Below are 10,653 nucleotides of genomic sequence, written 5' to 3' on the forward strand. Positions count from 1 at the left end.
ACGGTCTTCCCAGGATGATGTTGTATGGTGAGGGTGTGTCAATTACCAGGAATTCCGTCCTGATCTTCTTAGTGCCGGCTTGTACCTCCAAGCTTGTTGCACCCAGTGGCCATGTCGGCGTTCCATTAAAGCCGACCATCGGGCCGCTGGATTGTTCTAGGTCATCGGGGTGAAGGCCTAGCTCTTTGTAACATCTGACGTACATGATGTCACAGGAGCTGCCTTGGTCTATTAGGATGCGTTTTACTTGGCACTCCCCAACCTGGAGGGACACTACCAAGGCATCATTATGCGGATGTTGGACCAGTTCTAGGTCGGCTTCAGTAAAGGCTATCATCGGCCCTTGGCATTCTTCTGGCCGATGTCTCTTTTCCCCGATTTGGTAGATATGCTGTAAATGTCTTACCCTCTGGGTTTCTCCTCTGACTTCGTTTTCATTGACCCTTGAGTGGATCACATTGACCACCCTCGGTTCTCCTGCTTGTGGTAGCTGTGCTGGGGGAGGGGGTGCTGCTGGTGCTTGAGGCAACCTTGCCTACTCTTCCCTTGTTCTGGCCTCATCGACCAGGTCCCTCAGAAGGCCTTGTCTTACTAGGTCCTCCAAGTGTGCTTTTAAGGCTCTGCAACCTTGAGTTGGATGCCCTTCTTCATTGTGGTAGGCACAACGTCTACCAACGTTCCTTCCCATGAATTCCCCCGGTGCTCTTGCCGGAGCCCTGAAATAAGGTTGATTTCGGATCCGATCTAAGATTTTATGGATCGGGATCCGGAATACCGTTGTTACCGCCTGTTTATTTCTCAATTCTATTTCTTGTTTGGTCGGTCCATTGTTGACTCGGCCTCGCTTTGGCGAGCCGTTTCCCTTTTCTTGTTTCACCTCCTTGTTTCCCGATGTATCTTCCTCGGCCCTGGCGTATTTCTCAATTCTTGCCATGAGTTCTTCCATGCTTTTTGGCAATGTTTTTGCCAAAGATTTCCGTAGTGGGCAGTCATCTTTCAGGCCGTTCTTGAAAGACACGACTGCTACTTCCTGGTTGCATTCGGGTATTCGGTTGAACACCTCGTAGTACCTCTTCGCATAGGCCCTAAGGCCTTCTTCCTTGGTGATTCTTAGAGCCATCAAAGCATCAACCCTCAGGGGTTGCAGCTTGTTGGTCACGAACCTGGCCACGAACATCTCGGCCAAGCCTTCCCATGTCTTTATGCTTCTTTTTGGTAGTTTATGGAACCAATCTAATGCGATTTCCCCAAAGGATGAGGGGAATACTTTGCAGAGCAACGGCTCGTTCCCGCTATATAATGCCATTGAGTTTAGGTATAGCCCAACATGAAAGTTTGGATCTGACTTACCATCATAGATTTGAAACCTCGGCATACTGAATCTCTTGGGTGGTTCGAATTTGTCCAGTTCTACCGAGAAGGCTGTCTTCGGTTTTACTGGGGAGTTTACCTCGGCTTCTGCATTCTGCTGCCTCCTCTTGAGGTAGTCCCTTAAGTCTTCTTTGCTCCTTCCTGGAGCTCGGCTGTCTTTAGATTTTAGTCTTTTTGGTACACTGCTTTCGGCCTCGTGGTGGGTCCGTTTGGATCTTTCTTCATGGGTTGTGTCAAAGTGGAGTACTTGCCCCTAAACATGTCGATGTTCTTTGGGGTCTGGATTCTTCATGTGGTGTGTCCTTCGGGACTCTTCTTGCCTCGGCTTTTCCCGTCCGACTTCCCTGGAAGGCCGATGAGAATGCCTTCCGCTCCCGGTATGCTGAGGGACCTCGGGGATTGTTTTTCTTCCACCCTTCTGGGTGTTGGTTGCTGGCATCGGCGTATCTTGCAACGGGTATGGTGGCTGCATAACATTATTCTGCATCATGAAGTTGACGACTGACTGAAGGTCTGACAACTTGTTCGCTAGTTCTTTTACTTCCTCATCCCTCCGTAGGCACCTGTCCCTCCATACCTGGAGGTTATCTTCATTGTAGTATTTTCCTTGGTTTGCTCTTTTTGACGCGTCGCCTTCCAGGTTTACGTCGTTTTCTCTGTGACCCTGGTCACGGGCTTCTGTATTGTGGTTGTCTCCTTCAATGTCAAGGTCAATCGGTCTGCCACTCCCAGTGGGAGCGTCATCCCCAATATTTTCCTGCTGTCCGTTACTGGCCATCTATTCTTCCTTCGTTCTCACAGACGGCGCCAAATTGTGTGGGTGAAAATCTGACCACACTGCCCGTTTAGTGATCAGCTGGAAAGCACAAGCAGAATAGATGGCTTTGGCAACCTGTAACAGAAAGAAAAAGCTCCGGCGGTGGTTCTTCCACCCGGGGGCACTCCGACGATCAAGTCAGTACATCTCTCAAAGATAAATCAAGTACTAAACTGAATACTCAAAACATAAATTGCATACCTTAGACCCACGGGGGTGCCTCTCTTTTATAATATGCTCAATCCAAATCCCTCTAGAAGTATGACTTCTCTTAACTCTAATTTACTGTTTACTCTGGACTCTTTATGAGATAAAGATAAACTCCCTAGGAGCTTTATCTTTATCTTGGTTAAGTCCCCTTTTTGCCTTAGGACTCTTGTCCCTTATCTCGGATTCCGACATCTTCGGAGATGACCTCGGCTTCTCCGAGATTACCTCGGCTTAACTACCAGGGCACGTGGCACCTCGGCTGACACGTCGGCGTCACCATGCCACGTGTTGGTATTCAAAAAATATATCCCCACACCAACCTTCACCCATTTTTTGTTCAAACTATTCTAGACCTTAAAACCCTCTTTTCAAAATATGTTTTTTTTAAATGTTTCTACAATGTCCCGAGACTCCCATTTCGATTAAAATATTGCACTTTTCAGTAAACCGAGTAAGGACAAAGTGGAAATAAATGGAAGGGAGGTGAACTTTTTTGAAAAATATTTAAAAACATCTTCTTTATAGGTTTGGAGTTGAAGGAAATAGGAGGGGATGAAAGAAAACTGGTTTAGGAAAAGAATGAGTATCAAATCATTAAGAATGAAATGAGCAGCTTTCACTAAATTAGGCATTTCTCTTTGTACACTTGGACTTTAAATGTGAGACCACCACCATTGGAAAGTAGACTTCTGGGGCTTCAATTTAGACCCAAGAACCACCTTAGACCAAGTCCAAATAAGGGAGATATGCCCATTTGAAGTTGGACTTAAGAGCAGATTTTGTTGACCCAGCCCAAGATAGCCTTCACTAAATTAAATATATCTCTTTGTACACTTGGAATTTAAATTTGAGGCTACCACCATTGGAAAGTAGACTTTGGGGGCTTCAATTTGGACCCAAGAACCGCCTAAAACCAAGTCCATATGGGGGAGATATGCCTATTTGAAGTTGGGCTTAAAAGCAGATTTTGTTGACTCGGCCCAAAACAACAATAGCCCATTTTTTCTTGGTTTTGGTTCGGTTGGGACAACCCATTTACCTATTTTCTGAGCCATTCAAGTGCATCCACTCATCCTCCATTATACCTAATCATCCCCCATTGTCAAAAAGAGGTTTTGTTTGTATTCATAAAAGGAGTATCCCATGCAACAACCTTGAAAATTTGCCCTCCTATCACATTCTTGTCTCCCACCTTGTCTCCCACCTTCTTTTTGACCTTTGCTCTCCCTCATTGCCTATATAGAATGATTGTATTGTAAGAGAGAATGAGGACCACGAAATTGAAGAGAAAGGAGTGAGAAAAGAGTGAAAAAAGAGAGAAAAATTGAGTTTTTGAGTCAAAAATATTCTTATCTTCCATATACACCCCATACCTTCCATAGCTACTGAAATTCCTCATTTCCATACACCAAAACCACTCCAAAAATTCTGATATAGCCAAAGATCAATTGCCTTGATCATAAGGAAGAGTGTTTAGTGATTGAAAGTGAGAAAAACTAGAGAGTTAGCCACTTTCCATACCACAAACTCCATAAACTCCATAATTTCGAATTGAAGATTTGAGAACACACTTCGTACACTTGAGGGTTATCAAGAGGAAGTTTGGAAATCAAGAAGTTCAATCTTTCTTTGGAAGGTGAATTTTTAGTCTTTCATTTTCTTATATTTTATATCTCATAGTTATTTTCTTGTTTCTTATTTCATAGTGTTTTGTTATAATCTAAGTGGTTTGTTTATCTCATATTTATTTTCTTACTTTATATTTCATAGTGTGTTGTTATAATCCTAGTGGTTTGTTTAGCTCATAATTATTTATTTATTTATTTCTATTCGCATGATTTAATTTCATATTAGTTTTGTTGTAATCTTACATGTTCTATCTCATATTTATTTATTTTTTTGTATTAGTCTCATATTAGTTTTGTTGTAATCTTGCATGTTCTATCTTATATTTATTTTATTACTTTAGGTTTATGTTGTGAGTTTGCACTTTTTATTTTATTTTATATATGTTTTCTTGTTTTTTTTTTTAATCTAACCGGTAGTGGTTAGTTGAGCCACCTACATATTTTTTGTTTGTTCCTTTTCTTAGTTTCGTAACAAGACAGGTTTTGCTTGGCCTAGTTGGCCGGTCGGTTAGCTTCTTCCGAACAAGATAGCGTAATATCCCAAAATTGACCAATTTCCGCCGGCAGTTCCAAAGAACATGATGCTTTTATTTTATTTATTTTTTATTTTGAGTGTATTGTGAGTTTTTATTTTGTTGTAATATTCTCCTCATCCCTCTCTAATTTGGTTTGTAATTATTTTTTAAAATGTTGTAATAATTCCCCGCCCCTCTTCTTTTTATCCCATTCTTTAACTTGCTTTCTTTATTTGTACATAAACATCATATTTATTTTTCATCATAGTTATGCTTTGCATCCTTGTTTCATGCTTCTTGATTCGGCTCAGTTTACATTTGTGGATTTAATCAATTCCTATGTGATTATGTGCACTACTTCATGTTCTTGAGATGATTCACATATCATATTTTAGAAGCCAAATCTTTAGTTGCATCTCATGAGTGAATTGCATTAGGATTTTGTATATAAGATCATGCATATTTTACTAACTTTATTTTGTATCTTGTTCGTGGGACGTCAAACATGTAAGTTTTTATGCTTTAGCATCCCGTTTGTGTGTGTTTTTCTTACTATGTCTAGCATTCTACCATGAGGCTATTTGCTTAAGTGATAAACTGTTTGAATGCCTGTGGATGAAGGCTTGTTGCTTAAATTAGAATGATTCAAAGATTGCACGTTTTAAGCCCACTTTGTAGTGGCAAATTCACAAACTTTAAGCCGACTTTGTCAAGTGGAAAATTCATACTCCTTTTCGAAAAACAAACATGAAGTTGAATTATTCCAATTTGAGCAAACTAGTCTATACTTGTATGCTTCACATAGTAAATTTTAGGATTTACTAAATAATAGAACATGAACATATAAAGAAAATAAAATTGATATCATGGTTTAGTAAAGGCCAATATTTTGATCGGGTGAGCGGGGGTGCTCATTATTGACCTTCCTCTCTCATACCTGAGGTTCCGAGCCAAGCATCCTTGGTTACAACGAACAGTGGCCTTGGCACGAGTCATGGGTTTCCTAATTTCCCAAAATATTAGGTGGCGACTCTGAGATCTGATGACGCAGTCCATTTTTGACAAAATTGCAATAAAATGGATTTTCAATAAAAGTTTCCAAATCTGGACTCTCATCTATGTTTCACATTGCACTCGTGAGACCAGATCAAAGAGATCTCGAGGGTCCGAACTGTTTAATGCGCGCGGGTACCCCCCGGGCATGTTACAATTGGTTGTTATTTTATGAGTTATTGTGGAATTTGGAAATCTTCATATTGACATGTATGAACTATTGCATTTTGACTTCAGAATGTGATGGCTGGAGAGCCTTGTTTTGACTAGGAATTGTCTGTTATGCTAAATAAATTGTGTTTAATGAAATTGATTTAGGATGGGTGCACAGTAGAGTTGGTTGTGGACGGTGAGTGTTTTGAGAATCATTGTGACTCATTGGGATATTGTAAGAGTAGAGTTATACCAATCAGTATGCTCAGCTTGGTTGATGTTGGTTATTGGTTTATGTTAAAGGCATAATGATTCTGATTTAGACCCGACCCGTTTGATGTTTTGGATTTAGGTTTCCTTGTCTTTAATGGTTGTTCGTATTCTTGTTTATCTTATTCCTCATTTGAGTTGGGTTATTTGAGTATTGTGGTTGCGTTTGGAATAGGTTGGGGGTTTATTTTTCAATAAAATTTCTACCCCAATATTGGCCAGTTCGCTCGAGCTGTGTTTCTTGCGCTCGAGCGGTCTTTGAAAACTTCCAGTACTTTTGCAGGTCTACAGAGATACTGAGAGGGTAGTGTTCTTCGCTCGAGCGAGTTTTCTTACGCTTGAGCAGTCTTGGCTCGAACGATATTTGTTACGCTTGAGTGGTTAGTCATTTTGCAAAATTTCTGGGAGCATGGTGTGCGGGTTGCTTGAGCAGTCTGCACGTATATAGAACCCATTATAGGGGTGTTTGGCGTTGGATTATTGTTGTTTTGGTACTAAGTGAAAAGACTAGTTGGGCACATTAAGCGGGAGTCTTATAAGGGTAAAGTGTTGTTGTTCATACCAAGAAATGGGTTAGATGAATCGATGTCCTTAGAGCATCTTTAAGAATGCTTATCAGGTCCTTAGGAGTTGATAGTATTGGTATGTGAATTAGTTAAGAGTGGCTAGCGTGAGGGTGACTTGAGTTTCTTTTATGGGGCAATTATCTTTAGTCTACTAAGGGTGGTTAGTTTTGTTTATGGTAGTTGCTTTTAATTATAGATTCACTTTTGTTTTGAATTGGTGGTATGTAGAGGTGTGTGGTTAGGGAGTGCATAGAAGGAGATTGATCATGGGGACTATTCTAGGAGGTTGCCTTGGTGTGGTAATATTATACTTAATATATTTTTGTGTGGATTAATTTGTGCTAAAATTGAATTACTTTCGTGGTAGGTAGAGATTGTTTATGAACCTCATGTAGGATCCCTAGTGTTGGGGTGATTTTCTGTTGCAGTTTTGGTTTGAGAGTGGAACTTCGAGTTGTAACGACCCCAATATGCGTATAAGGAATTATCTTTATTTACCTATAGGTTAATGTACTTTAATTTAATTATATCTGTTCGAATTGAAGAATTATCTATTGAGTTATGACTTTAAAACTGGAATTGACGACCTTTATGGGTTCAGAAATCGAAACTGAGTACATAGATATGTTAATGGGAATTTTGGAGCTATTTAGGGAAATTAATTAGAAATTTATTTCGTTAGATTCGTTAAGGTTTGTTCGGGTGGTTAACTTTGCACTGCAAATTGAAGGCCTTAGAGGCTTCAGAAACCAGAACAGAGTACATAGTTATGATCAGTATAATTTTTAGAGTCATCTGAGGAGTTTAATTGAAATTTGATTTCGTATGATTCGTAAGGGTGCGTTTGGCTCTCCCAAATTGTGATAGGCTTATATATAGTTAAATGTATAGATATATATGAGATATATGAGTTGAACTCAACATTTGAGCCAAAAATATCTAAGGAAGAGGGAGAGAACCGTGAAAGAGAGAGAGAGAGAAGGAGAGACAAAGATTCTCTAAGAGAAGCTCACCATTCATGGGGGTTTGAAGATAATTGAAGAGAATTGAAGAGAGGGGAAGAAGATCAACCATGAAGCTTGGGAAAATTGAAGAGATTAAGGGAAAAAGCAAGGAATTGAGTTAAGGTATGTGACTTTAACTATTATCTTTGTAGATAATTCATCTACTACATGAAATCAAGGATTGACTTGGAAAATTAACATGTAAATGAACAAGTGTGTTGGGTTATAAATGAAATGGGTTAAACTCAAAGAATTGAACCTTGATTTCCTTAAATTTGCTTGAATTGGGTTCAATCTTAAGAATGATTCATGGAATAACAAGATTTGGTGTGAGAACCAACCATGTGTAAGATATATTTACATGATTTTGGGCATATATTGTGGGAGTTTGATTATATAGAAAAGATGAGAGTTGAATTTCTAACTTGAGGCAAAGATTGGTTTGTTTGAGATGAAATTACACTTGAATGATGTTAGTTTATCATGTTGTAGAGTAATTTTACATGTTTTTGGGTGATTAAAGTTGAAACCTATCTTAGAAAATGGAAAAACAAGTGTTAAAGCCAACCAAGATTTTCAAACAGCAAATTTTGCCCAGAGCAGCACATGCGGTGGGGCTTCCCACATGTGCAGCAGCCCATTTCCGGCACCAAATCTGATTCTGCTAAAAAAGCATGTTGTCCCGCACATGCGGCCCGATTCCCGCACGTGCGGCCCTGTTTCCCGCAGGTGTGGGACAGCTCTGTTTTAGCCAACTTCAAATAAGCATATCTCTTGCATCCAGACCCCATTTTAAGTGATTCTTGAGCCTAAATTCAAGCCCCGGAAGTCTAGTTTCCAATGGTGGCAGTCTTACTCCCAAATTATAAGTACACAAATAGATATGCCCAAATTAGTGACGATTGATCACTTTCTGTCTACCGATTTTATACCATTTCTTTTTCTAAACCATTTTCCTTTCGATTCCTCCTATTTTCCAAGACATGGATTATGACCTATTGAGGACTAATGAGTTTAGAACCACCAAGGCTAATTGATTAAAGAACAAGAAAGAGATTGGTTATATTCTCATATTATGTTATGTGCATTGTGTTTGTAGGTCAACGAGGACATCGTCCCATTGCTACCAGAAGCCCAGCACTGTGAGTAATAGTATAGTAAAGATATGTTTTTCATTATCTATTTTGATTAATGTGTGACAGGATTCTCTAAATATCATATTTTGATAATGTGTGACATGATTCTCTCAATGTCGTATTTTGTTAAAATACACAAGTTTCCAAGAAAAGAAAAATGAGCCATGAATAAGAACTATGCATTGTTTATCATATCATATGGTGGGCCCAAGGCCGTTCTATTTATCTGTTTCGCTTATGTTATGGCATGGTATGAATTGTTCGGCCTTTAAGACCTAATCATTTTGGTATGGAACAAAGTGTTGTACGGAACTAAGTGATATAGTGTGAGTCACCTCTAGAGTCCGTACGAGACACATCTTGCGTCCATACATGCATGAATTGGGCCCAAGGAGAGGTGGAGACATGTCGATGTTCCATCTACTCCATGATCAGATACAATGATACGATGTGATACGTTTGGCCCGAATGTCGTTTTGATATATGATTGGGCCCGAGGTTGTTTTGTTATATTCATGGACCCGAGGTCATTCAGAACATATGATATGAATACAAAGGTTTTGACATCGCTATATGACTCATGTTATGATGAGTTACTTTATCTGTATGAATGGATGTCCTATTTTAAAATGTGCTTCTAATCTTTTGTATGAGTGGGCGTGCCACGTACCACGTAAAATGTTTTGTAATAGTTCCATTATATATTCCACTTGAAAGGGGTATGGTTTATGATACGATAAATGGCTGATTTGAAAAGATTTATGATACGTTTCTAAATTGTGAAGTATGTTATCCTAATGTTAAGGACATCATTCATTAACCTCTTTACTTTAGTATTACTCACTGGACGTTAGCTCACCCCTTTTATTTTATATATGTAGGTGAGCCATTAGGGATCAACACTAGAATTGTATCGAGGTCCATCTCTCTGTCAAACCAACCGGGTTACGCCTCCGCGTTGAGGCCTAAATTTTTGTATTGGGAATTATGTAATTTATTGAGTCTTATGTAAGTGTGTGTGTGAGATTGGTATAATTCAATGATTATTGTAAACATGGAAACGTATTTAATTGATTAAGTTAATCTAAATCTTCATGTATGCACAAGCTCAATGGGCATTTTATCTATGTTGGTATTTGCTTCCGCTTAAGGCCCCGTAATTGAATAAATATTATTATGAAATTTTGTTTTGAGGCCTAATCACAGGCTGGTCATGGACTAAACTTTTAGGGGCAGGTTTGGGTCGTGACACGAGTGGTATGGTAAGGTTGTGTGGAGTAGGTAGTGAGCTGTGTAAGTTTGTTATTGACTTTATCAATCTTTAGGTGTGGGGGAGGTATTTAAGAATCACTGGTTGATGTATGACTTGACGCGATGGGGTGAGTGTGTATTTTGATCTTTAGGAATTCAACTCAAACTCAAGTGTGGTGCGAAGAAGTGTTACCATGTAGGCATAGGTGCAGGGGATGGGCAAGGATTTGCAGTAGTATCGGCTAACTTGCAAAATCTGGTGTGATTCAATGAGAATGTAAGATTGTGTAAGGAACTCTATCTAAGAGTTGGTTTGGTTAGGCAATAAGTTGGTGTAGTGTTGAGATAGGTGGAGTTAAGGGGTATGTCAATGTTTGGAGGCTGGTGTGGGATAGTAGTATTGGATAGTTGGGTGGTTCGTATTTGGGTTAGTTGACATATAGTCACCACGGGAATATGATGGAATTGAAGGTTGTGTAATTGAACGGTGTCAAGGTGTGGCATGTAAGTCCTGTATGGACAGTTGGGAAGTTGTGTTGAGTTTGTGGTAAACGGTTTGGGGTTACGGTTGGGAAGTTTGGTCTTATAAGCACTTTTACGCTATTATATGATTGGTGGGTGTGAAATTTCTTTCTCTTATGTTATTGCATTGCTAATATTTTGAAAAATCTAGAGATTC

General features: G+C 39.4%; 1 long non-coding RNA gene across 1 annotated transcript; it reads left to right on the plus strand.

Moving 5' to 3' along the window:
- Positions 1 to 3,639: 3,639 nt before the first annotated feature.
- LOC114299584 (uncharacterized) lies at positions 3,640 to 9,830 on the plus strand. The gene is made up of 3 exons (XR_014356578.1): positions 3,640 to 4,034; positions 8,687 to 8,729; positions 9,605 to 9,830. It is a non-coding gene; the product is annotated as an uncharacterized LOC114299584 (long non-coding RNA).
- Positions 9,831 to 10,653: the final 823 nt, after the last annotated feature.

The sequence above is a fragment of the Camellia sinensis genome, chromosome 15 (genome assembly GCF_055761805.1).
Source record: "Camellia sinensis isolate YWXY chromosome 15, ASM5576180v1, whole genome shotgun sequence".
Taxonomy (NCBI): Eukaryota; Viridiplantae; Streptophyta; class Magnoliopsida; order Ericales; family Theaceae; genus Camellia; species Camellia sinensis.